Source organism: Microcebus murinus, unplaced genomic scaffold, assembly GCF_040939455.1.
Source record: "Microcebus murinus isolate Inina unplaced genomic scaffold, M.murinus_Inina_mat1.0 scaf057_hap2_Mmur4.0, whole genome shotgun sequence".
Lineage (NCBI taxonomy): Eukaryota > Metazoa > Chordata > Mammalia > Primates > Cheirogaleidae > Microcebus > Microcebus murinus.
The window spans coordinates 43,511-68,126 of NW_027439003.1; the positions used below are offsets into that span (position 1 = coordinate 43,511).

Here is a 24,616-nt window from a genome sequence, read left to right on the forward strand (position 1 = left end):
CCCAGCCTGGTGTCTTCTCTGAGGCCCCGTGGCTGCTTTTCCCCCCCGCAAGGGGAGAGCCGCGGAGGTGGGGACCGCCTCCTCGTGGGGACGTACACCCAGCTCTCCACGTCGGATTCCGGGGCTCTCTGTCCTGCCAGAAGGCCCAGCTGGCCTGCGGGTCCTTAGAGTGGCAAAAACATCCGAAAACTGAGATTGAGGGTCCGGTGGTTGTCTGCACTTTTGTGCTGGGCACCCCAGGGAGGCCCGGGGGCTGGCTGGACAACGCGGTCTGCTGGGCAGGGGGGGGGTTTGGAGGAGCAACTGATGCCCTTTGCACTTTGGGTAGCAAGTGTCTGAGGTGTCTCTGAGCCCTGCGCCATGTCGGGGGGTGGGGTGGGGGGGTGGGAGGTCGGGGGGGGTGGAGGAGCAGGAGGAGGAGGAGGAGGAGGTGGGAAGGGCCGTGGCCTGCAGTCGTGTTCCCGGGGTGGCTTCTTCCACAGGCTGCTTGGCCTGGGCTCCCTGCACCTGGGCCTTTGGAGGACTGGCCCTGTGCTTGCCAACGCTTCCCCTGCAGGGACCCAGAGCTGGGAGGTTGCATCTCTCAGCCCTGGGTCGGGCAGAGCCCCAGCGGGCCATGCCCACAACCTCTCTCAGCACGGGTCCCCCAGAAGGCTCCTTTGGGACCAGGATTCTCTTGCGGGTGACTCTTTAAGGTCTGGCCCCTGGATGGAGGGGCACCAGGAGTAGAGGAGCAGGAAGGGGAAGGGGGTGGCCATGCGAGGGGACACTTTCAGGCCAAGTCCCAGCTTCAGCCTGATCCTCCTGGGAACCCCGGGGTGTACGTCACACCTCCTGGTTGTCCCGCTCTGAGACAAGGGCTCTGAGACAAGGAGCCGGGCTTCGCATTCCCCCAGCAGCCAGTCGTGGGCTGAGGACACCTGGGGCGTTGGGAACTCCCTGGCTTCTCCTTGGCTTAACATCTGGAGCTGCTTGTGAATCGTGCCGCCACACACACCCGAGTGCAGGTGTCTTCTGCACAGACTGCGGGCCTCGCTCTTCTGAATGCCGCTAGCTCGCCACCCACCCACGGGTGAACCTGGTCAGGGTACTTTCTCTCGGGGGCAGACTCTCATCCTGGCGGGCTACCGGTGTTTCTGTTTGCTCGTTTCTTTCTTCCATTTCGGGAAAGGCTTCCTTACTGGGTGTGGAAATCTCCTATGCCTTTCCTCGCCTATTCTGTCAGCTTTAAAATTCTCTTTCAGTTGCCACCCTCACAGATGGATTAGGAAACTCTTTCCGGTGCACTCATTAGTGAAATGACCTCAATGAAGCTGGAATCCAATATCTAATCGCCGATTTTTAGCGAGTCCACACGCCAGGGTGGTCGGGGTCCAATGCAGCCCCGGCCAGGCCCAGGCCCCTTGGACTGGGCCACAGGAGGACACAGAGGAGGGTCCCGGCCCCCACGGTCGCGTTGCCGGCAGTTCTCCAAGGGCTTGGGCGTTTTCCAGAGGTAGGAGATGGAGGGGACTGATTTCTTCAGCGCCCCACAAACCACGCCACCCCACCCATGGGACACATCCCTAGAGAGAGAGAGAGACGCCCCATACACTCGCTCCCCTCCCCCATGCGCTGTGCCCCAGCCCGGGCCCGGGGGAATAGGCGGCAGCCCACCCACAGGGTGGGGGGCACAGCTGAAAGGGGTTGTCGGGGATGGCGGCCCCTGCCTGGGGTCAAAGGGCGGGCGACCCGCGCGTGCGCAATCGGCGGCGGCGGCGGCGGCGGCGGCGGCGGCGGCCACGAGCTGGGGGTGGGCCAGGCGAGGAGAGGAAGGGGGCTGGAAGGTCTCCACCTTGGCGAGTCCAGCCGTGGAGGCGCATCTTGTGTGAGTGTGAGTGAGTGAGTGTGAGTGTGTGTGTGTGTGTGTGTGTGTGTGTATAGAGAGACAGCCCCCCACCCCGGCCCGCCGCTCCCTGCCCGCCCCGCCCCGCCTGTCACCCCCGTCCCTCGGAGCCCGCCGGACCCGGCCGGTGAACTCAACAGGCCCGGCCCGGTGCGGGTCAGCGCCGGCGCGGGGCCTGGGGCGGGGGGAGGAGGCGGCGGGGAAGCGCAGAGAGGCTCGGCTTCTTGAGCGGGGCAGGGGCGCCCTCCGCCGTCTAGGGCCACACCACCCTGAACGCGCCCGATCTCGTCTGGTCTCGGAAGCTAAGCAGGGTCGGGCCTGGTTAGTACTTGGATGGGAGACCGCCTGGGAATACCGGGTGCCGTAGGCTTCTTCTTTTTTTTTTTTTTGTTTTGCCTCTTGTTCTGTCCCCTTTCTGGGAGCGAGTCGGCGGCCCGGGGTGGGGGTCACCCCCACCCTCAGCGCCCGCCGCGGTGCCTGGCGCCCCAGCCCGCACCGTGGGGCCTCCTCTTGTCCCAAGCCGCGACACCGCCGTCACGCGGCAGCATGCGTGGCTTCTGGACTGTCAGGTCTCAGACCAAAGGTCTGCTCTGTGGGAACCGACACGCTGGAGGAAACCTTGAGAGTCTGAGAGGGGAGGGAGTTCCAGAAGAAGGCCAGGATGTCATTTTGAGGGAGTATGTGACCAGAACTCGTCCCGTTGCTTTTGGGGTTCTATGGGCTACACGTAGGAATCTTTGGTGGTGGCACCTGATGTTGGGGGATCCGGAGTCACACCCAGACCTGCTCCACAGGCCTCCTTTTACTTTTCTCTTCGGATTCATTATGTTTAAAAAGTGTCTCTTATCTCTATGATTGCATTTTCTTTTCTCTCTCTTTTCAAGCAGATGATGGGAGTCCAAGTATTAAGGTGACATGTGTTGCCCGTGCCCCCCTCCCCCCTGTGTTCTTATTCATTTACCTCTGATGTTGTTCCAGCGTATTGTGGGGGTACCAATGTTAAGGTCGGGTACGTTGCCCTCTCCCAGCCTCCCCCCTCGGGTCAGAGCCTCAAGTGCGCCCATCCCCCAGTCGGTGCGCACCCACCCCGTTCCTAATGGAGGTGTATGCCCATCCCCTCCCCCCACCCGCCCGACACCCACCCGATGAAGGTGATTCCTCTGTGTCCACTTAGGTGTCCATCGGTTCGTACCCATTTGCTGGTGAGCGCGAGCACGTGGTGCTCGTGTGTCCATTCTTGGGCTACCTGGCTTACTGGAACGGGTTCCAGCTCTGGCCAGGAGAACCACGAGAGGTGCCCTCTCACCGCTGCTCCTCCTAGCTGAATAGCACTCCGTGGTGTCCACGCGCCACATTTCATTTACGCACTCGTGGGTCGATGGGCACTCGGGTCGCTTCCAGGTCTTTGCGATTGTGACTTGTGCCCTGACTCTAACCCTAACCCTTACCCAGCCCGTCTCATCCTCGGCCCCTGCCTGACTGACTCCTTCCCGCCCGGCCTGTCACCTGTCACCGTCCTCTGCCCCTGCCTGACACGCTCCTCCCCGCCCGGGGCCGTCACCGTCCTCGGCCCCTGCCTGACGGGGCTCCTCCGTCGCCTGGGCCTTCCAAGGGCTTGGTGTGGACGCTGGTTCCAGGACGCCCTCCCAGGAACCCGGTAGCAGGGCGGCCGCAGCGTCTCGCGCCACCCAACCGTCCGCCGGCCGGCGGCCGGCGCTAAGTGGCCTGCGGGGGACGTGCCCCCACTGTGGGGCGGGCGCCCAGCCTGGTGTCTTCTCTGAGGCCCCGTGGCTGCTTTTCCCCCCCGCAAGGGGAGAGCCGCGGAGGTGGGGACCGCCTCCTCGTGGGGACGTACACCCAGCTCTCCACGTCGGATTCCGGGGCTCTCTGTCCTGCCAGAAGGCCCAGCTGGCCTGCGGGTCCTTAGAGTGGCAAAAACATCCGAAAACTGAGATTGAGGGTCCGGTGGTTGTCTGCACTTTTGTGCTGGGCACCCCAGGGAGGCCCGGGGGCTGGCTGGACAACGCGGTCTGCTGGGCAGGGGGGGGGTTTGGAGGAGCAACTGATGCCCTTTGCACTTTGGGTAGCAAGTGTCTGAGGTGTCTCTGAGCCCTGCGCCATGTCGGGGGGTGGGGTGGGGGGGTGGGAGGTCGGGGGGTGTGGAGGAGCAGGAGGAGGAGGAGGAGGAGGTGGGAAGGGCCGTGGCCTGCAGTCGTGTTCCCGGGGTGGCTTCTTCCACAGGCTGCTTGGCCTGGGCTCCCTGCACCTGGGCCTTTGGAGGACTGGCCCTGTGCTTGCCAACGCTTCCCCTGCAGGGACCCAGAGCTGGGAGGTTGCATCTCTCAGCCCTGGGTCGGGCAGAGCCCCAGCGGGCCATGCCCACAACCTCTCTCAGCACGGGTCCCCCAGAAGGCTCCTTTGGGACCAGGATTCTCTTGCGGGTGACTCTTTAAGGTCTGGCCCCTGGATGGAGGGGCACCAGGAGTAGAGGAGCAGGAAGGGGAAGGGGGTGGCCATGCGAGGGGACACTTTCAGGCCAAGTCCCAGCTTCAGCCTGATCCTCCTGGGAACCCCGGGGTGTACGTCACACCTCCTGGTTGTCCCGCTCTGAGACAAGGGCTCTGAGACAAGGAGCCGGGCTTCGCATTCCCCCAGCAGCCAGTCGTGGGCTGAGGACACCTGGGGCGTTGGGAACTCCCTGGCTTCTCCTTGGCTTAACATCTGGAGCTGCTTGTGAATCGTGCCGCCACACACACCCGAGTGCAGGTGTCTTCTGCACAGACTGCGGGCCTCGCTCTTCTGAATGCCGCTAGCTCGCCACCCACCCACGGGTGAACCTGGTCAGGGTACTTTCTCTCGGGGGCAGACTCTGATCCTGGCGGGCTACCGGTGTTTCTGTTTGCTCGTTTCTTTCTTCCATTTCGGGAAAGGCTTCCTTACTGGGTGTGGAAATCTCCTATGCCTTTCCTCGCCTATTCTGTCAGCTTTAAAATTCTCTTTCAGTTGCCACCCTCACAGATGGATTAGGAAACTCTTTCCGGTGCACTCATTAGTGAAATGACCTCAATGAAGCTGGAATCCAATATCTAATCGCCGATTTTTAGCGAGTCCACACGCCAGGGTGGTCGGGGTCCAATGCAGCCCCGGCCAGGCCCAGGCCCCTTGGACTGGGCCACAGGAGGACACAGAGGAGGGTCCCGGCCCCCACGGTCGCGTTGCCGGCAGTTCTCCAAGGGCTTGGGCGTTTTCCAGAGGTAGGAGATGGAGGGGACTGATTTCTTCAGCGCCCCACAAACCACGCCACCCCACCCATGGGACACATCCCTAGAGAGAGAGAGAGACGCCCCATACACTCGCTCCCCTCCCCCATGCGCTGTGCCCCAGCCCGGGCCCGGGGGAATAGGCGGCAGCCCACCCACAGGGTGGGGGGCACAGCTGAAAGGGGTTGTCGGGGATGGCGGCCCCTGCCTGGGGTCAAAGGGCGGGCGACCCGCGCGTGCGCAATCGGCGGCGGCGGCGGCGGCGGCGGCGGCGGCGGCGGCCACGAGCTGGGGGTGGGCCAGGCGAGGAGAGGAAGGGGGCTGGAAGGTCTCCACCTTGGCGAGTCCAGCCGTGGAGGCGCATCTTGTGTGAGTGTGAGTGAGTGAGTGTGAGTGTGTGTGTGTGTGTGTGTGTGTGTGTATAGAGAGACAGCCCCCCACCCCGGCCCGCCGCTCCCTGCCCGCCCCGCCCCGCCTGTCACCCCCGTCCCTTGGAGCCCGCCGGACCCGGCCGGTGAACTCAACAGGCCCGGCCCGGTGCGGGTCAGCGCCGGCGCGGGGCCTGGGGCGGGGGGAGGAGGCGGCGGGGAAGCGCAGAGAGGCTCGGCTTCTTGAGCGGGGCAGGGGCGCCCTCCGCCGTCTAGGGCCACACCACCCTGAACGCGCCCGATCTCGTCTGGTCTCGGAAGCTAAGCAGGGTCGGGCCTGGTTAGTACTTGGATGGGAGACCGCCTGGGAATACCGGGTGCCGTAGGCTTCTTCTTTTTTTTTTTTTTGTTTTGCCTCTTGTTCTGTCCCCTTTCTGGGAGCGAGTCGGCGGCCCGGGGTGGGGGTCACCCCCACCCTCAGCGCCCGCCGCGGTGCCTGGCGCCCCAGCCCGCACCGTGGGGCCTCCTCTTGTCCCAAGCCGCGACACCGCCGTCACGCGGCAGCATGCGTGGCTTCTGGACTGTCAGGTCTCAGACCAAAGGTCTGCTCTGTGGGAACCGACACGCTGGAGGAAACCTTGAGAGTCTGAGAGGGGAGGGAGTTCCAGAAGAAGGCCAGGATGTCATTTTGAGGGAGTATGTGACCAGAACTCGTCCCGTTGCTTTTGGGGTTCTATGGGCTACACGTAGGAATCTTTGGTGGTGGCACCTGATGTTGGGGGATCCGGAGTCACACCCAGACCTGCTCCACAGGCCTCCTTTTACTTTTCTCTTCGGATTCATTATGTTTAAAAAGTGTCTCTTATCTCTATGATTGCATTTTCTTTTCTCTCTCTTTTCAAGCAGATGATGGGAGTCCAAGTATTAAGGTGACATGTGTTGCCCGTGCCCCCCTCCCCCCTGTGTTCTTATTCATTTACCTCTGATGTAGTTCCAGCGTATTGTGGGGTTACCAATGTTAAGGTCGGGTACGTTGCCCTCTCCCAGCCTCCCCCCTCGGGTCAGAGCCTCAAGTGCGCCCATCCCCCAGTCGGTGCGCACCCACCCCGTTCCTAATGGAGGTGTATGCCCATCCCCTCCCCCCACCCGCCCGACACCCACCCGATGAAGGTGATTCCTCTGTGTCCACTTAGGTGTCCATCGGTTCGTACCCATTTGCTGGTGAGCGCGAGCACGTGGTGCTCGTGTGTCCATTCTTGGGCTACCTGGCTTACTGGAACGGGTTCCAGCTCTGGCCAGGAGAACCACGAGAGGTGCCCTCTCACCGCTGCTCCTCCTAGCTGAATAGCACTCCGTGGTGTCCACGCGCCACATTTCATTTACGCACTCGTGGGTCGATGGGCACTCGGGTCGCTTCCAGGTCTTTGCGATTGTGACTTGTGCCCTGACTCTAACCCTAACCCTTACCCAGCCCGTCTCCTCCTCGGCCCCTGCCTGACTGACTCCTTCCCGCCCGGCCTGTCACCTGTCACCGTCCTCTGCCCCTGCCTGACACGCTCCTCCCCGCCCGGGCCGTCACCGTCCTCGGCCCCTGCCTGACGGGGCTCCTCCGTCGCCTGGGCCTTCCAAGGGCTTGGTGTGGACGCTGGTTCCAGGACGCCCTCCCAGGAACCCGGTAGCAGGGCGGCCGCAGCGTCTCGCGCCACCCAACCGTCCGCCGGCCGGCGGCCGGCGCTAAGTGGCCTGCGGGGGACGTGCCCCCACTGTGGGGCGGGCGCCCAACCTGGTGTCTTCTCTGAGGCCCCGTGGCTGCTTTTCCCCCCCGCAAGGGGAGAGCCGCGGAGGTGGGGACCGCCTCCTCGTGGGGACGTACACCCAGCTCTCCACGTCGGATTCCGGGGCTCTCTGTCCTGCCAGAAGGCCCAGCTGGCCTGCGGGTCCTTAGAGTGGCAAAAACATCCGAAAACTGAGATTGAGGGTCCGGTGGTTGTCTGCACTTTTGTGCTGGGCACCCCAGGGAGGCCCGGGGGCTGGCTGGACAACGCGGTCTGCTGGGCAGGGGGGGGGGTTTGGAGGAGCAACTGATGCCCTTTGCACTTTGGGTAGCAAGTGTCTGAGGTGTCTCTGAGCCCTGCGCCATGTCGGGGGGTGGGGTGGGGGGGTGGGAGGTCGGGGGGTGTGGAGGAGCAGGAGGAGGAGGAGGAGGAGGTGGGAAGGGCCGTGGCCTGCAGTCGTGTTCCCGGGGTGGCTTCTTCCACAGGCTGCTTGGCCTGGGCTCCCTGCACCTGGGCCTTTGGAGGACTGGCCCTGTGCTTGCCAACGCTTCCCCTGCAGGGACCCAGAGCTGGGAGGTTGCATCTCTCAGCCCTGGGTCGGGCAGAGCCCCAGCGGGCCATGCCCACAACCTCTCTCAGCACGGGTCCCCCAGAAGGCTCCTTTGGGACCAGGATTCTCTTGCGGGTGACTCTTTAAGGTCTGGCCCCTGGATGGAGGGGCACCAGGAGTAGAGGAGCAGGAAGGGGAAGGGGGTGGCCATGCGAGGGGACACTTTCAGGCCAAGTCCCAGCTTCAGCCTGATCCTCCTGGGAACCCCGGGGTGTACGTCACACCTCCTGGTTGTCCCGCTCTGAGACAAGGGCTCTGAGACAAGGAGCCGGGCTTCGCATTCCCCCAGCAGCCAGTCGTGGGCTGAGGACACCTGGGGCGTTGGGAACTCCCTGGCTTCTCCTTGGCTTAACATCTGGAGCTGCTTGTGAATCGTGCCACCACACACACCCGAGTGCAGGTGTCTTCTGCACAGACTGCGGGCCTCGCTCTTCTGAATGCCGCTAGCTCGCCACCCACCCACGGGTGAACCTGGTCAGGGTACTTTCTCTCGGGGGCAGACTCTCATCCTGGCGGGCTACCGGTGTTTCTGTTTGCTCGTTTCTTTCTTCCATTTCGGGAAAGGCTTCCTTACTGGGTGTGGAAATCTCCTATGCCTTTCCTCGCCTATTCTGTCAGCTTTAAAATTCTCTTTCAGTTGCCACCCTCACAGATGGATTAGGAAACTCTTTCCGGTGCACTCATTAGTGAAATGACCTCAATGAAGCTGGAATCCAATATCTAATCGCCGATTTTTAGCGAGTCCACACGCCAGGGTGGTCGGGGTCTAATGCAGCCCCGGCCAGGCCCAGGCCCCTTGGACTGGGCCACAGGAGGACCCAGAGGAGGTTCCCGGCCCCCACGGTCGCGTTGCCGGCAGTTCTCCAAGGGCTTGGGCGTTTTCCAGAGGTAGGAGATGGAGGGGACTGATTTCTTCAGCGCCCCACAAACCACGCCACCCCACCCATGGGACACATCCCTAGAGAGAGAGAGAGACGCCCCATACACTCGCTCCCCTCCCCCATGCGCTGTGCCCCAGCCCGGCCCGGGGGAATAGGCGGCAGCCCACCCACAGGGTGGGGGGCGCAGCTGAAAGGGGTTGTGGGGATGGCGGGCCCTGCCAGGGGTCAAAGGGCGGGCGACCCGCGCGTGCGCAATCGGCGGCGGCGGCGGCGGCGGCGGCGGCGGCGGCGGCGGCGGCCACGAGCTGGGGGTGGGCCAGGCGAGGAGAGGAAGGGGGCTGGAAGGTCTCCACCTTGGCGAGTCCAGCCGTGGAGGCGCATCTTGTGTGAGTGTGAGTGTGTGTGTGTGTGTGTGTGTGTGTGTGTGTATAGAGAGACAGCCCCCCACCCCGGCCCGCCGCTCCCTGCCCGCCCCGCCCCGCCCCGCCCCGCTGTCACCCCCGTCCCTCGGAGCCCGCCGGACCCGGCCGGTGAACTCAACAGGCCCGGCCCGGTGCGGGTCAGCGCCGGCGCGGGGCCTTGGGCGGGGGGAGGAGGCGGCGGGGAAGCGCAGAGAGGCTCGGCTTCTTGAGCGGGGCAGGGGCGCCCTCCGCCGTCTAGGGCCACACCACCCTGAACGCGCCCGATCTCGTCTGGTCTCGGAAGCTAAGCAGGGTCGGGCCTGGTTAGTACTTGGATGGGAGACCGCCTGGGAATACCGGGTGCCGTAGGCTTCTTCTTTTTTTTTTTTTTGTTTTGCCTCTTGTTCTGTCCCCTTTCTGGGAGCGAGTCGGCGGCCCGGGGTGGGGGTCACCCCCACCCTCAGCGCCCGCCGCGGTGCCTGGCGCCCCAGCCCGCACCGTGGGGCCTCCTCTTGTCCCAAGCCGCGACACCGCCGTCACGCGGCAGCATGCGTGGCTTCTGGACTGTCAGGTCTCAGACCAAAGGTCTGCTCTGTGGGAACCGACACGCTGGAGGAAACCTTGAGAGTCTGAGAGGGGAGGGAGTTCCAGAAGAAGGCCAGGATGTCATTTTGAGGGAGTATGTGACCAGAACTCGTCCCGTTGCTTTTGGGGTTCTATGGGCTACACGTAGGAATCTTTGGTGGTGGCACCTGATGTTGGGGGATCCGGAGTCACACCCAGACCTGCTCCACAGGCCTCCTTTTACTTTTCTCTTCGGATTCATTATGTTTAAAAAGTGTCTCTTATCTCTATGATTGCATTTTCTTTTCTCTCTCTTTTCAAGCAGATGATGGGAGTCCAAGTATTAAGGTGACATGTGTTGCCCGTGCCCCCCTCCCCCCTGTGTTCTTATTCATTTACCTCTGATGTAGTTCCAGCGTATTGTGGGGTTACCAATGTTAAGGTCGGGTACGTTGCCCTCTCCCAGCCTCCCCCCTCGGGTCAGAGCCTCAAGTGCGCCCATCCCCCAGTCGGTGCGCACCCACCCCGTTCCTAATGGAGGTGTATGCCCATCCCCTCCCCCCACCCGCCCGACACCCACCCGATGAAGGTGATTCCTCTGTGTCCACTTAGGTGTCCATCGGTTCGTACCCATTTGCTGGTGAGCGCGAGCACGTGGTGCTCGTGTGTCCATTCTTGGGCTACCTGGCTTACTGGAACGGGTTCCAGCTCTGGCCAGGAGAACCACGAGAGGTGCCCTCTCACCGCTGCTCCTCCTAGCTGAATAGCACTCCGTGGTGTCCACGCGCCACATTTCATTTACGCACTCGTGGGTCGATGGGCACTCGGGTCGCTTCCAGGTCTTTGCGATTGTGACTTGTGCCCTGACTCTAACCCTAACCCTTACCCAGCCCGTCTCCTCCTCGGCCCCTGCCTGACTGACTCCTTCCCGCCCGGCCTGTCACCTGTCACCGTCCTCTGCCCCTGCCTGACACGCTCCTCCCCGCCCGGGCCGTCACCGTCCTCGGCCCCTGCCTGACGGGGCTCCTCCGTCGCCTGGGCCTTCCAAGGGCTTGGTGTGGACGCTGGTTCCAGGACGCCCTCCCAGGAACCCGGTAGCAGGGCGGCCGCAGCGTCTCGCGCCACCCAACCGTCCGCCGGCCGGCGGCCGGCGCTAAGTGGCCTGCGGGGGACGTGCCCCCACTGTGGGGCGGGCGCCCAACCTGGTGTCTTCTCTGAGGCCCCGTGGCTGCTTTTCCCCCCCGCAAGGGGAGAGCCGCGGAGGTGGGGACCGCCTCCTCGTGGGGACGTACACCCAGCTCTCCACGTCGGATTCCGGGGCTCTCTGTCCTGCCAGAAGGCCCAGCTGGCCTGCGGGTCCTTAGAGTGGCAAAAACATCCGAAAACTGAGATTGAGGGTCCGGTGGTTGTCTGCACTTTTGTGCTGGGCACCCCAGGGAGGCCCGGGGGCTGGCTGGACAACGCGGTCTGCTGGGCAGGGGGGGGGGTTTGGAGGAGCAACTGATGCCCTTTGCACTTTGGGTAGCAAGTGTCTGAGGTGTCTCTGAGCCCTGCGCCATGTCGGGGGGTGGGGTGGGGGGGTGGGAGGTCGGGGGGTGTGGAGGAGCAGGAGGAGGAGGAGGAGGAGGTGGGAAGGGCCGTGGCCTGCAGTCGTGTTCCCGGGGTGGCTTCTTCCACAGGCTGCTTGGCCTGGGCTCCCTGCACCTGGGCCTTTGGAGGACTGGCCCTGTGCTTGCCAACGCTTCCCCTGCAGGGACCCAGAGCTGGGAGGTTGCATCTCTCAGCCCTGGGTCGGGCAGAGCCCCAGCGGGCCATGCCCACAACCTCTCTCAGCACGGGTCCCCCAGAAGGCTCCTTTGGGACCAGGATTCTCTTGCGGGTGACTCTTTAAGGTCTGGCCCCTGGATGGAGGGGCACCAGGAGTAGAGGAGCAGGAAGGGGAAGGGGGTGGCCATGCGAGGGGACACTTTCAGGCCAAGTCCCAGCTTCAGCCTGATCCTCCTGGGAACCCCGGGGTGTACGTCACACCTCCTGGTTGTCCCGCTCTGAGACAAGGGCTCTGAGACAAGGAGCCGGGCTTCGCATTCCCCCAGCAGCCAGTCGTGGGCTGAGGACACCTGGGGCGTTGGGAACTCCCTGGCTTCTCCTTGGCTTAACATCTGGAGCTGCTTGTGAATCGTGCCACCACACACACCCGAGTGCAGGTGTCTTCTGCACAGACTGCGGGCCTCGCTCTTCTGAATGCCGCTAGCTCGCCACCCACCCACGGGTGAACCTGGTCAGGGTACTTTCTCTCGGGGGCAGACTCTCATCCTGGCGGGCTACCGGTGTTTCTGTTTGCTCGTTTCTTTCTTCCATTTCGGGAAAGGCTTCCTTACTGGGTGTGGAAATCTCCTATGCCTTTCCTCGCCTATTCTGTCAGCTTTAAAATTCTCTTTCAGTTGCCACCCTCACAGATGGATTAGGAAACTCTTTCCGGTGCACTCATTAGTGAAATGACCTCAATGAAGCTGGAATCCAATATCTAATCGCCGATTTTTAGCGAGTCCACACGCCAGGGTGGTCGGGGTCTAATGCAGCCCCGGCCAGGCCCAGGCCCCTTGGACTGGGCCACAGGAGGACCCAGAGGAGGTTCCCGGCCCCCACGGTCGCGTTGCCGGCAGTTCTCCAAGGGCTTGGGCGTTTTCCAGAGGTAGGAGATGGAGGGGACTGATTTCTTCAGCGCCCCACAAACCACGCCACCCCACCCATGGGACACATCCCTAGAGAGAGAGAGAGACGCCCCATACACTCGCTCCCCTCCCCCATGCGCTGTGCCCCAGCCCGGCCCGGGGGAATAGGCGGCAGCCCACCCACAGGGTGGGGGGCGCAGCTGAAAGGGGTTGTGGGGATGGCGGGCCCTGCCAGGGGTCAAAGGGCGGGCGACCCGCGCGTGCGCAATCGGCGGCGGCGGCGGCGGCGGCGGCGGCGGCGGCGGCGGCCACGAGCTGGGGGTGGGCCAGGCGAGGAGAGGAAGGGGGCTGGAAGGTCTCCACCTTGGCGAGTCCAGCCGTGGAGGCGCATCTTGTGTGAGTGTGAGTGTGTGTGTGTGTGTGTGTGTGTGTGTGTGTATAGAGAGACAGCCCCCCACCCCGGCCCGCCGCTCCCTGCCCGCCCCGCCCCGCCCCGCCCCGCTGTCACCCCCGTCCCTCGGAGCCCGCCGGACCCGGCCGGTGAACTCAACAGGCCCGGCCCGGTGCGGGTCAGCGCCGGCGCGGGGCCTTGGGCGGGGGGAGGAGGCGGCGGGGAAGCGCAGAGAGGCTCGGCTTCTTGAGCGGGGCAGGGGCGCCCTCCGCCGTCTAGGGCCACACCACCCTGAACGCGCCCGATCTCGTCTGGTCTCGGAAGCTAAGCAGGGTCGGGCCTGGTTAGTACTTGGATGGGAGACCGCCTGGGAATACCGGGTGCCGTAGGCTTCTTCTTTTTTTTTTTTTTGTTTTGCCTCTTGTTCTGTCCCCTTTCTGGGAGCGAGTCGGCGGCCCGGGGTGGGGGTCACCCCCACCCTCAGCGCCCGCCGCGGTGCCTGGCGCCCCAGCCCGCACCGTGGGGCCTCCTCTTGTCCCAAGCCGCGACACCGCCGTCACGCGGCAGCATGCGTGGCTTCTGGACTGTCAGGTCTCAGACCAAAGGTCTGCTCTGTGGGAACCGACACGCTGGAGGAAACCTTGAGAGTCTGAGAGGGGAGGGAGTTCCAGAAGAAGGCCAGGATGTCATTTTGAGGGAGTATGTGACCAGAACTCGTCCCGTTGCTTTTGGGGTTCTATGGGCTACACGTAGGAATCTTTGGTGGTGGCACCTGATGTTGGGGGATCCGGAGTCACACCCAGACCTGCTCCACAGGCCTCCTTTTACTTTTCTCTTCGGATTCATTATGTTTAAAAAGTGTCTCTTATCTCTATGATTGCATTTTCTTTTCTCTCTCTTTTCAAGCAGATGATGGGAGTCCAAGTATTAAGGTGACATGTGTTGCCCGTGCCCCCCTCCCCCCTGTGTTCTTATTCATTTACCTCTGATGTAGTTCCAGCGTATTGTGGGGTTACCAATGTTAAGGTCGGGTACGTTGCCCTCTCCCAGCCTCCCCCCTCGGGTCAGAGCCTCAAGTGCGCCCATCCCCCAGTCGGTGCGCACCCACCCCGTTCCTAATGGAGGTGTATGCCCATCCCCTCCCCCCACCCGCCCGACACCCACCCGATGAAGGTGATTCCTCTGTGTCCACTTAGGTGTCCATCGGTTCGTACCCATTTGCTGGTGAGCGCGAGCACGTGGTGCTCGTGTGTCCATTCTTGGGCTACCTGGCTTACTGGAACGGGTTCCAGCTCTGGCCAGGAGAACCACGAGAGGTGCCCTCTCACCGCTGCTCCTCCTAGCTGAATAGCACTCCGTGGTGTCCACGCGCCACATTTCATTTACGCACTCGTGGGTCGATGGGCACTCGGGTCGCTTCCAGGTCTTTGCGATTGTGACTTGTGCCCTGACTCTAACCCTAACCCTTACCCAGCCCGTCTCCTCCTCGGCCCCTGCCTGACTGACTCCTTCCCGCCCGGCCTGTCACCTGTCACCGTCCTCTGCCCCTGCCTGACACGCTCCTCCCCGCCCGGGCCGTCACCGTCCTCGGCCCCTGCCTGACGGGGCTCCTCCGTCGCCTGGGCCTTCCAAGGGCTTGGTGTGGACGCTGGTTCCAGGACGCCCTCCCAGGAACCCGGTAGCAGGGCGGCCGCAGCGTCTCGCGCCACCCAACCGTCCGCCGGCCGGCGGCCGGCGCTAAGTGGCCTGCGGGGGACGTGCCCCCACTGTGGGGCGGGCGCCCAACCTGGTGTCTTCTCTGAGGCCCCGTGGCTGCTTTTCCCCCCCGCAAGGGGAGAGCCGCGGAGGTGGGGACCGCCTCCTCGTGGGGACGTACACCCAGCTCTCCACGTCGGATTCCGGGGCTCTCTGTCCTGCCAGAAGGCCCAGCTGGCCTGCGGGTCCTTAGAGTGGCAAAAACATCCGAAAACTGAGATTGAGGGTCCGGTGGTTGTCTGCACTTTTGTGCTGGGCACCCCAGGGAGGCCCGGGGGCTGGCTGGACAACGCGGTCTGCTGGGCAGGGGGGGGGGTTTGGAGGAGCAACTGATGCCCTTTGCACTTTGGGTAGCAAGTGTCTGAGGTGTCTCTGAGCCCTGCGCCATGTCGGGGGGTGGGGTGGGGGGGTGGGAGGTCGGGGGGTGTGGAGGAGCAGGAGGAGGAAGAGGAGGAGGTGGGAAGGGCCGTGGCCTGCAGTCGTGTTCCCGGGGTGGCTTCTTCCACAGGCTGCTTGGCCTGGGCTCCCTGCACCTGGGCCTTTGGAGGACTGGCCCTGTGCTTGCCAACGCTTCCCCTGCAGGGACCCAGAGCTGGGAGGTTGCATCTCTCAGCCCTGGGTCGGGCAGAGCCCCAGCGGGCCATGCCCACAACCTCTCTCAGCACGGGTCCCCCAGAAGGCTCCTTTGGGACCAGGATTCTCTTGCGGGTGACTCTTTAAGGTCTGGCCCCTGGATGGAGGGGCACCAGGAGTAGAGGAGCAGGAAGGGGAAGGGGGTGGCCATGCGAGGGGACACTTTCAGGCCAAGTCCCAGCTTCAGCCTGATCCTCCTGGGAACCCCGGGGTGTACGTCACACCTCCTGGTTGTCCCGCTCTGAGACAAGGGCTCTGAGACAAGGAGCCGGGCTTCGCATTCCCCCAGCAGCCAGTCGTGGGCTGAGGACACCTGGGGCGTTGGGAACTCCCTGGCTTCTCCTTGGCTTAACATCTGGAGCTGCTTGTGAATCGTGCCGCCACACACACCCGAGTGCAGGTGTCTTCTGCACAGACTGCGGGCCTCGCTCTTCTGAATGCCGCTAGCTCGCCACCCACCCACGGGTGAACCTGGTCAGGGTACTTTCTCTCGGGGGCAGACTCTCATCCTGGCGGGCTACCGGTGTTTCTGTTTGCTCGTTTCTTTCTTCCATTTCGGGAAAGGCTTCCTTACTGGGTGTGGAAATCTCCTATGCCTTTCCTCGCCTATTCTGTCAGCTTTAAAATTCTCTTTCAGTTGCCACCCTCACAGATGGATTAGGAAACTCTTTCCGGTGCACTCATTAGTGAAATGACCTCAATGAAGCTGGAATCCAATATCTAATCGCCGATTTTTAGCGAGTCCACACGCCAGGGTGGTCGGGGTCCAATGCAGCCCCGGCCAGGCCCAGGCCCCTTGGACTGGGCCACAGGAGGACACAGAGGAGGGTCCCGGCCCCCACGGTCGCGTTGCCGGCAGTTCTCCAAGGGCTTGGGCGTTTTCCAGAGGTAGGAGATGGAGGGGACTGATTTCTTCAGCGCCCCACAAACCACGCCACCCCACCCATGGGACACATCCCTAGAGAGAGAGAGAGACGCCCCATACACTCGCTCCCCTCCCCCATGCGCTGTGCCCCAGCCCGGGCCCGGGGGAATAGGCGGCAGCCCACCCACAGGGTGGGGGGCGCAGCTGAAAGGGGTTGTCGGGGATGGCGGCCCCTGCCTGGGGTCAAAGGGCGGGCGACCCGCGCGTGCGCAATCGGCGGCGGCGGCGGCGGCGGCGGCGGCGGCGGCCACGAGCTGGGGGTGGGCCAGGCGAGGAGAGGAAGGGGGCTGGAAGGTCTCCACCTTGGCGAGTCCAGCCGTGGAGGCGCATCTTGTGTGAGTGTGAGTGAGTGAGTGTGAGTGTGTGTGTGTGTGTGTGTGTGTGTGTATAGAGAGACAGCCCCCCACCCCGGCCCGCCGCTCCCTGCCCGCCCCGCCCCGCCTGTCACCCCCGTCCCTCGGAGCCCGCCGGACCCGGCCGGTGAACTCAACAGGCCCGGCCCGGTGCGGGTCAGCGCCGGCGCGGGGCCTGGGGCGGGGGGAGGAGGCGGCGGGGAAGCGCAGAGAGGCTCGGCTTCTTGAGCGGGGCAGGGGCGCCCTCCGCCGTCTAGGGCCACACCACCCTGAACGCGCCCGATCTCGTCTGGTCTCGGAAGCTAAGCAGGGTCGGGCCTGGTTAGTACTTGGATGGGAGACCGCCTGGGAATACCGGGTGCCGTAGGCTTCTTCTTTTTTTTTTTTTTGTTTTGCCTCTTGTTCTGTCCCCTTTCTGGGAGCGAGTCGGCGGCCCGGGGTGGGGGTCACCCCCACCCTCAGCGCCCGCCGCGGTGCCTGGCGCCCCAGCCCGCACCGTGGGGCCTCCTCTTGTCCCAAGCCGCGACACCGCCGTCACGCGGCAGCATGCGTGGCTTCTGGACTGTCAGGTCTCAGACCAAAGGTCTGCTCTGTGGGAACCGACACGCTGGAGGAAACCTTGAGAGTCTGAGAGGGGAGGGAGTTCCAGAAGAAGGCCAGGATGTCATTTTGAGGGAGTATGTGACCAGAACTCGTCCCGTTGCTTTTGGGGTTCTATGGGCTACACGTAGGAATCTTTGGTGGTGGCACCTGATGTTGGGGGATCCGGAGTCACACCCAGACCTGCTCCACAGGCCTCCTTTTACTTTTCTCTTCGGATTCATTATGTTTAAAAAGTGTCTCTTATCTCTATGATTGCATTTTCTTTTCTCTCTCTTTTCAAGCAGATGATGGGAGTCCAAGTATTAAGGTGACATGTGTTGCCCGTGCCCCCCTCCCCCCTGTGTTCTTATTCATTTACCTCTGATGTTGTTCCAGCGTATTGTGGGGGTACCAATGTTAAGGTCGGGTACGTTGCCCTCTCCCAGCCTCCCCCCTCGGGTCAGAGCCTCAAGTGCGCCCATCCCCCAGTCGGTGCGCACCCACCCCGTTCCTAATGGAGGTGTATGCCCATCCCCTCCCCCCACCCGCCCGACACCCACCCGATGAAGGTGATTCCTCTGTGTCCACTTAGGTGTCCATCGGTTCGTACCCATTTGCTGGTGAGCGCGAGCACGTGGTGCTCGTGTGTCCATTCTTGGGCTACCTGGCTTACTGGAACGGGTTCCAGCTCTGGCCAGGAGAACCACGAGAGGTGCCCTCTCACCGCTGCTCCTCCTAGCTGAATAGCACTCCGTGGTGTCCACGCGCCACATTTCATTTACGCACTCGTGGGTCGATGGGCACTCGGGTCGCTTCCAGGTCTTTGCGATTGTGACTTGTGCCCTGACTCTAACCCTAACCCTTACCCAGCCCGTCTCATCCTCGGCCCCTGCCTGACTGACTCCTTCCCGCCCGGCCTGTCACCTGTCACCGTCCTCTGCCCCTGCCTGACACGCTCCTCCCCGCCCGGGGCCGTCACCGTCCTCGGCCCCTGCCTGACGGGGCTCCTCCGTCGCCTGGGCCTTCCAAGGGCTTGGTGTGGACGCTGGTTCCAGGACGCCCTCCCAGGAACCCGGTAGCAGGGCGGCCGCAGCGTCTCGCGCCACCCAACCGTCCGCCGGCCGGCGGCCGGCGCTAAGTGGCCTGCGGGGGACGTGCCCCCACTGTGGGGCGGGCGCCCAGCCTGGTGTCTTCTCTGAGGCCCCGTGGCTGCTTTTCCCCCCCGCAAGGGGAGAGCCGCGGAGGTGGGGACCGCCTCCTCGTGGGGACGTACACCCAGCTCTCCACGTCGGATTCCGGGGCTCTCTGTCCTGCCAGAAGGCCCAGCTGGCCTGCGGGTCCTTAGAGTGGCAAAAACATCCGAAAACTGAGATTGAGGGTCCGGTGGTTGTCTGCACTTTTGTGCTGGGCACCCCAGGGAGGCCCGGGGGCTGGCTGGACAACGCGGTCTGCTGGGCAGGGGGGGGGTTTGGAGGAGCAACTGATGCCCTTTGCACTTTGGGTAGCAAGTGTCTGAGGTGTCTCTGAGCCCTGCGCCATGTCGGGGGGTGGGGTGGGGGGGTGGGAGGTCGGGGGGTGTGGAGGAGCAGGAGGAGGAGGAGGAGGAGGTGGGAAGGGCCGTGGCCTGCAGTCGTGTTCCCGGGGTGGCTTCTTCCACAGGCTGCTTGGCCTGGGCTCCCTGCACCTGGGCCTTTGGAGGACTGGCCCTGTGCTTGCCAACGCTTCCCCTGCAGGGACCCAGAGCTGGGAGGTTGCATCTCTCAGCCCTGGGTCGGGCAGAGCCCCAGCGGGCCATGCCCACAACCTCTCTCAGCACGGGTCCCCCAGAAGGCTCCTTTGGGACCAGGATTCTCTTGCGGGTGACTCTTTAAGGTCTGGCCCCTGGATGGAGGGGCACCAGGAGTAGAGGAGCAGGAAGGGGAAGGGGGTGGCCATGCGAGGGGACACTTTCAGGCCAAGTCCCAGCTTCAGCCTGATCCTCCTGGGAACCCCGGGGTGTACGTCACACCTCCTGGTTGTCCCGCTCTGAGACAAGGGCTCTGAGACAAGGAGCCGGGCTTCGCATTCCCCCAGCAGCCAGTCGTGGGCTGAGGACACCTGGGGCGTTGGGAACTCCCTGGCTTCTCCTTGGCTTAACATCTGGAGCTGCTTGTGAATCGTGCCGCCACACACACCCGAGTGCAGGTGTCTTCTGCACAGACTGCGGGCCTCGCTCTTCTGAATGCCGCTAGCTCGCCACCCACCCACGGGTGAACCTGGTCAGGGTACTTTCTCTCGGGGGCAGACTCTCATCCTGGCGGGCTACCGGTGTTTCTGTTTGCTCGTTTCTTTCTTCCATTTCGGGAAAGGCTTCCTTACTGGGTGTGGAAATCTCCTATGCCTTTCCTCGCCTATTCTGTCAGCTTTAAAATTCTCTTTCAGTTGCCACCCTCACAGATGGATTAGGAAACTCTTTCCGGTGCACTCATTAGTGAAATGACCTCAATGAAGCTGGAATCCAATATCTAATCGCCGATTTTTAGCGAGTCCACACGCCAGGGTGGTCGGGGTCCAATGCAGCCCCGGCCAGGCCCAGGCCCCTTGGACTGGGCCACAGGAGGACACAGAGGAGGGTCCCGGCCCCCACGGTCGCGTTGCCGGCAGTTCTCCAAGGGCTTGGGCGTTTTCCAGAGGTAGGAGATGGAGGGGACTGATTTCTTCAGCGCCCCACAAACCACGCCACCCCACCCATGGGACACATCCCTAGAGAGAGAGAGAGACGCCCCATACACTCGCTCCCCTCCCCCATGCGCTGTGCCCCAGCCCGGGCCCGGGGGAATAGGCGGCAGCCCACCCACAGGGTGGGGGGCACAGCTGAAAGGGGTTGTCGGGGATGGCGGCCCCTGCCTGGGGTCAAAGGGCGGGCGACCCGCGCGTGCGCAATCGGCGGCGGCGGCGGCGGCGGCGGCGGCGGCGGCGGCCACGAGCTGGGGGTGGGCCAGGCGAGGAGAGGAAGGGGGCTGGAAGGTCTCCACCTTGGCGAGTCCAGCCGTGGAGGCGCATCTTGTGTGAGTGTGAGTGAGTGAGTGTGAGTGTGTGTGTGTGTGTGTGTGTGTGTGTATAGAGAGACAGCCCCCCACCCCGGCCCGCCGCTCCCTGCCCGCCCCGCCCCGCCTGTCACCCCCGTCCCTTGGAGCCCGCCGGACCCGGCCGGTGAACTCAACAGGCCCGGCCCGGTGCGGGTCAGCGCCGGCGCGGGGCCTGGGGCGGGGGGAGGAGGCGGCGGGGAAGCGCAGAGAGGCTCGGCTTCTTGAGCGGGGCAGGGGCGCCCTCCGCCGTCTAGGGCCACACCACCCTGAACGCGCCCGATCTCGTCTGGTCTCGGAAGCTAAGCAGGGTCGGGCCTGGTTAGTACTTGGATGGGAGACCGCCTGGGAATACCGGGTGCCGTAGGCTTCTTCTTTTTTTTTTTTTTGTTTTGCCTCTTGTTCTGTCCCCTTTCTGGGAGCGAGTCGGCGGCCCGGGGTGGGGGTCACCCCCACCCTCAGCGCCCGCCGCGGTGCCTGGCGCCCCAGCCCGCACCGTGGGGCCTCCTCTTGTCCCAAGCCGCGACACCGCCGTCACGCGGCAGCATGCGTGGCTTCTGGACTGTCAGGTCTCAGACCAAAGGTCTGCTCTGTGGGAACCGACACGCTGGAGGAAACCTTGAGAGTCTGAGAGGGGAGGGAGTTCCAGAAGAAGGCCAGGATGTCATTTTGAGGGAGTATGTGACCAGAACTCGTCCCGTTGCTTTTGGGGTTCTATGGGCTACACGTAGGAATCTTTGGTGGTGGCACCTGATGTTGGGGGATCCGGAGTCACACCCAGACCTGCTCCACAGGCCTCCTTTTACTTTTCTCTTCGGATTCATTATGTTTAAAAAGTGTCTCTTATCTCTATGATTGCATTTTCTTTTCTCTCTCTTTTCAAGCAGATGATGGGAGTCCAAGTATTAAGGTGACATGTGTTGCCCGTGCCCCCCTCCCCCCTGTGTTCTTATTCATTTACCTCTGATGTAGTTCCAGCGTATTGTGGGGTTACCAATGTTAAGGTCGGGTACGTTGCCCTCTCCCAGCCTCCCCCCTCGGGTCAGAGCCTCAAGTGCGCCCATCCCCCAGTCGGTGCGCACCCACCCCGTTCCTAATGGAGGTGTATGCCCATCCCCTCCCCCCACCCGCCCGACACCCACCCGATGAAGGTGATTCCTCTGTGTCCACTTAGGTGTCCATCGGTTCGTACCCATTTGCTGGTGAGCGCGAGCACGTGGTGCTCGTGTGTCCATTCTTGGGCTACCTGGCTTACTGGAACGGGTTCCAGCTCTGGCCAGGAGAACCACGAGAGGTGCCCTCTCACCGCTGCTCCTCCTAGCTGAATAGCACTCCGTGGTGTCCACGCGCCACATTTCATTTACGCACTCGTGGGTCGATGGGCACTCGGGTCGCTTCCAGGTCTTTGCGATTGTGACTTGTGCCCTGACTCTAACCCTAACCCTTACCCAGCCCGTCTCCTCCTCGGCCCCTGCCTGACTGACTCCTTCCCGCCCGGCCTGTCACCTGTCACCGTCCTCTGCCCCTGCCTGACACGCTCCTCCCCGCCCGGGCCGTCACCGTCCTCGGCCCCTGCCTGACGGGGCTCCTCCGTCGCCTGGGCCTTCCAAGGGCTTGGTGTGGACGCTGGTTCCAGGACGCCCTCCCAGGAACCCGGTAGCAGGGCGGCCGCAGCGTCTCGCGCCACCCAACCGTCCGCCGGCCGGCGGCCGGCGCTAAGTGGCCTGCGGGGGACGTGCCCCCACTGTGGGGCGGGCGCCCAACCTGGTGTCTTCTCTGAGGCCCCGTGGCTGCTTTTCCCCCCCGCAAGGGGAGAGCCGCGGAGGTGGGGACCGCCTCCTCGTGGGGACGTACACCCAGCTCTCCACGTCGGATTCCGGGGCTCTCTGTCCTGCCAGAAGGCCCAGCTGGCCTGCGGGTCCTTAGAGTGGCAAAAACATCCGAAAACTGAGATTGAGGGTCCGGTGGTTGTCTGCACTTTTGTGCTGGGCACCCCAGGGAGGCCCGGGGGCTGGCTGGACAACGCGGTCTGCTGGGCAGGGGGGGGGGTTTGGAGGAGCAACTGATGCCCTTTGCACTTTGGGTAGCAAGTGTCTGAGGTGTCTCTGAGCCCTGCGCCATGTCGGGGGGTGGGGTGGGGGGGTGGGAGGTCGGGGGGTGTGGAGGAGCAGGAGGAGGAGGAGGAGGAGGTGGGAAGGGCCGTGGCCTGCAGTCGTGTTCCCGGGGTGGCTTCTTCCACAGGCTGCTTGGCCTGGGCTCCCTGCACCTGGGCCTTTGGAGGACTGGCCCTGTGCTTGCCAACGCTTCCCCTGCAGGGACCCAGAGCTGGGAGGTTGCATCTCTCAGCCCTGGGTCGGGCAGAGCCCCAGCGGGCCATGCCCACAACCTCTCTCAGCACGGGTCCCCCAGAAGGCTCCTTTGGGACCAGGATTCTCTTGCGGGTGACTCTTTAAGGTCTGGCCCCTGGATGGAGGGGCACCAGGAGTAGAGGAGCAGGAAGGGGAAGGGGGTGGCCATGCGAGGGGACACTTTCAGGCCAAGTCCCAGCTTCAGCCTGATCCTCCTGGGAACCCCGGGGTGTACGTCACACCTCCTGGTTGTCCCGCTCTGAGACAAGGGCTCTGAGACAAGGAGCCGGGCTTCGCATTCCCCCAGCAGCCAGTCGTGGGCTGAGGACACCTGGGGCGTTGGGAACTCCCTGGCTTCTCCTTGGCTTAACATCTGGAGCTGCTTGTGAATCGTGCCACCACACACACCCGAGTGCAGGTGTCTTCTGCACAGACTGCGGGCCTCGCTCTTCTGAATGCCGCTAGCTCGCCACCCACCCACGGGTGAACCTGGTCAGGGTACTTTCTCTCGGGGGCAGACTCTCATCCTGGCGGGCTACCGGTGTTTCTGTTTGCTCGTTTCTTTCTTCCATTTCGGGAAAGGCTTCCTTACTGGGTGTGGAAATCTCCTATGCCTTTCCTCGCCTATTCTGTCAGCTTTAAAATTCTCTTTCAGTTGCCACCCTCACAGATGGATTAGGAAACTCTTTCCGGTGCACTCATTAGTGAAATGACCTCAATGAAGCTGGAATCCAATATCTAATCGCCGATTTTTAGCGAGTCCACACGCCAGGGTGGTCGGGGTCTAATGCAGCCCCGGCCAGGCCCAGGCCCCTTGGACTGGGCCACAGGAGGACCCAGAGGAGGTTCCCGGCCCCCACGGTCGCGTTGCCGGCAGTTCTCCAAGGGCTTGGGCGTTTTCCAGAGGTAGGAGATGGAGGGGACTGATTTCTTCAGCGCCCCACAAACCACGCCACCCCACCCATGGGACACATCCCTAGAGAGAGAGAGAGACGCCCCATACACTCGCTCCCCTCCCCCATGCGCTGTGCCCCAGCCCGGCCCGGGGGAATAGGCGGCAGCCCACCCACAGGGTGGGGGGCGCAGCTGAAAGGGGTTGTGGGGATGGCGGGCCCTGCCAGGGGTCAAAGGGCGGGCGACCCGCGCGTGCGCAATCGGCGGCGGCGGCGGCGGCGGCGGCGGCGGCGGCGGCGGCCACGAGCTGGGGGTGGGCCAGGCGAGGAGAGGAAGGGGGCTGGAAGGTCTCCACCTTGGCGAGTCCAGCCGTGGAGGCGCATCTTGTGTGAGTGTGAGTGTGTGTGTGTGTGTGTGTGTGTGTGTGTGTATAGAGAGACAGCCCCCCACCCCGGCCCGCCGCTCCCTGCCCGCCCCGCCCCGCCCCGCCCCGCTGTCACCCCCGTCCCTCGGAGCCCGCCGGACCCGGCCGGTGAACTCAACAGGCCCGGCCCGGTGCGGGTCAGCGCCGGCGCGGGGCCTTGGGCGGGGGGAGGAGGCGGCGGGGAAGCGCAGAGAGGCTCGGCTTCTTGAGCGGGGCAGGGGCGCCCTCCGCCGTCTAGGGCCACACCACCCTGAACGCGCCCGATCTCGTCTGGTCTCGGAAGCTAAGCAGGGTCGGGCCTGGTTAGTACTTGGATGGGAGACCGCCTGGGAATACCGGGTGCCGTAGGCTTCTTCTTTTTTTTTTTTTTGTTTTGCCTCTTGTTCTGTCCCCTTTCTGGGAGCGAGTCGGCGGCCCGGGGTGGGGGTCACCCCCACCCTCAGCGCCCGCCGCGGTGCCTGGCGCCCCAGCCCGCACCGTGGGGCCTCCTCTTGTCCCAAGCCGCGACACCGCCGTCACGCGGCAGCATGCGTGGCTTCTGGACTGTCAGGTCTCAGACCAAAGGTCTGCTCTGTGGGAACCGACACGCTGGAGGAAACCTTGAGAGTCTGAGAGGGGAGGGAGTTCCAGAAGAAGGCCAGGATGTCATTTTGAGGGAGTATGTGACCAGAACTCGTCCCGTTGCTTTTGGGGTTCTATGGGCTACACGTAGGAATCTTTGGTGGTGGCACCTGATGTTGGGGGATCCGGAGTCACACCCAGACCTGCTCCACAGGCCTCCTTTTACTTTTCTCTTCGGATTCATTATGTTTAAAAAGTGTCTCTTATCT

General features: G+C 63.6%; 7 non-coding genes across 7 annotated transcripts; all 7 read left to right on the plus strand.

The window, feature by feature from the left end:
• The first annotated feature begins 2,136 nt into the window (after window positions 1–2,136).
• On the plus strand, window positions 2,137–2,255 carry LOC142869107 (5S ribosomal RNA). The gene has a single exon (XR_012917887.1). It is a non-coding gene; the product is annotated as a 5S ribosomal RNA (ribosomal RNA).
• Window positions 2,256–5,783: 3,528 nt separating this feature from the next.
• LOC142869108 (5S ribosomal RNA) lies at window positions 5,784–5,902 on the plus strand. The gene has a single exon (XR_012917888.1). It is a non-coding gene; the product is annotated as a 5S ribosomal RNA (ribosomal RNA).
• A 3,531-nt stretch (window positions 5,903–9,433) lies between these two features.
• On the plus strand, window positions 9,434–9,552 carry LOC142869109 (5S ribosomal RNA). Its single transcript, XR_012917889.1, has one exon. It is a non-coding gene; the product is annotated as a 5S ribosomal RNA (ribosomal RNA).
• Window positions 9,553–13,080: 3,528 nt separating this feature from the next.
• LOC142869110 (5S ribosomal RNA) lies at window positions 13,081–13,199 on the plus strand. The gene has a single exon (XR_012917890.1). It is a non-coding gene; the product is annotated as a 5S ribosomal RNA (ribosomal RNA).
• Window positions 13,200–16,724: 3,525 nt separating this feature from the next.
• Window positions 16,725–16,843, plus strand: LOC142869112 (5S ribosomal RNA). Its single transcript, XR_012917892.1, has one exon. It is a non-coding gene; the product is annotated as a 5S ribosomal RNA (ribosomal RNA).
• Window positions 16,844–20,371: 3,528 nt separating this feature from the next.
• LOC142869113 (5S ribosomal RNA) lies at window positions 20,372–20,490 on the plus strand. Its single transcript, XR_012917893.1, has one exon. It is a non-coding gene; the product is annotated as a 5S ribosomal RNA (ribosomal RNA).
• Window positions 20,491–24,018: 3,528 nt separating this feature from the next.
• LOC142869114 (5S ribosomal RNA) lies at window positions 24,019–24,137 on the plus strand. Its single transcript, XR_012917894.1, has one exon. It is a non-coding gene; the product is annotated as a 5S ribosomal RNA (ribosomal RNA).
• Window positions 24,138–24,616: the final 479 nt, after the last annotated feature.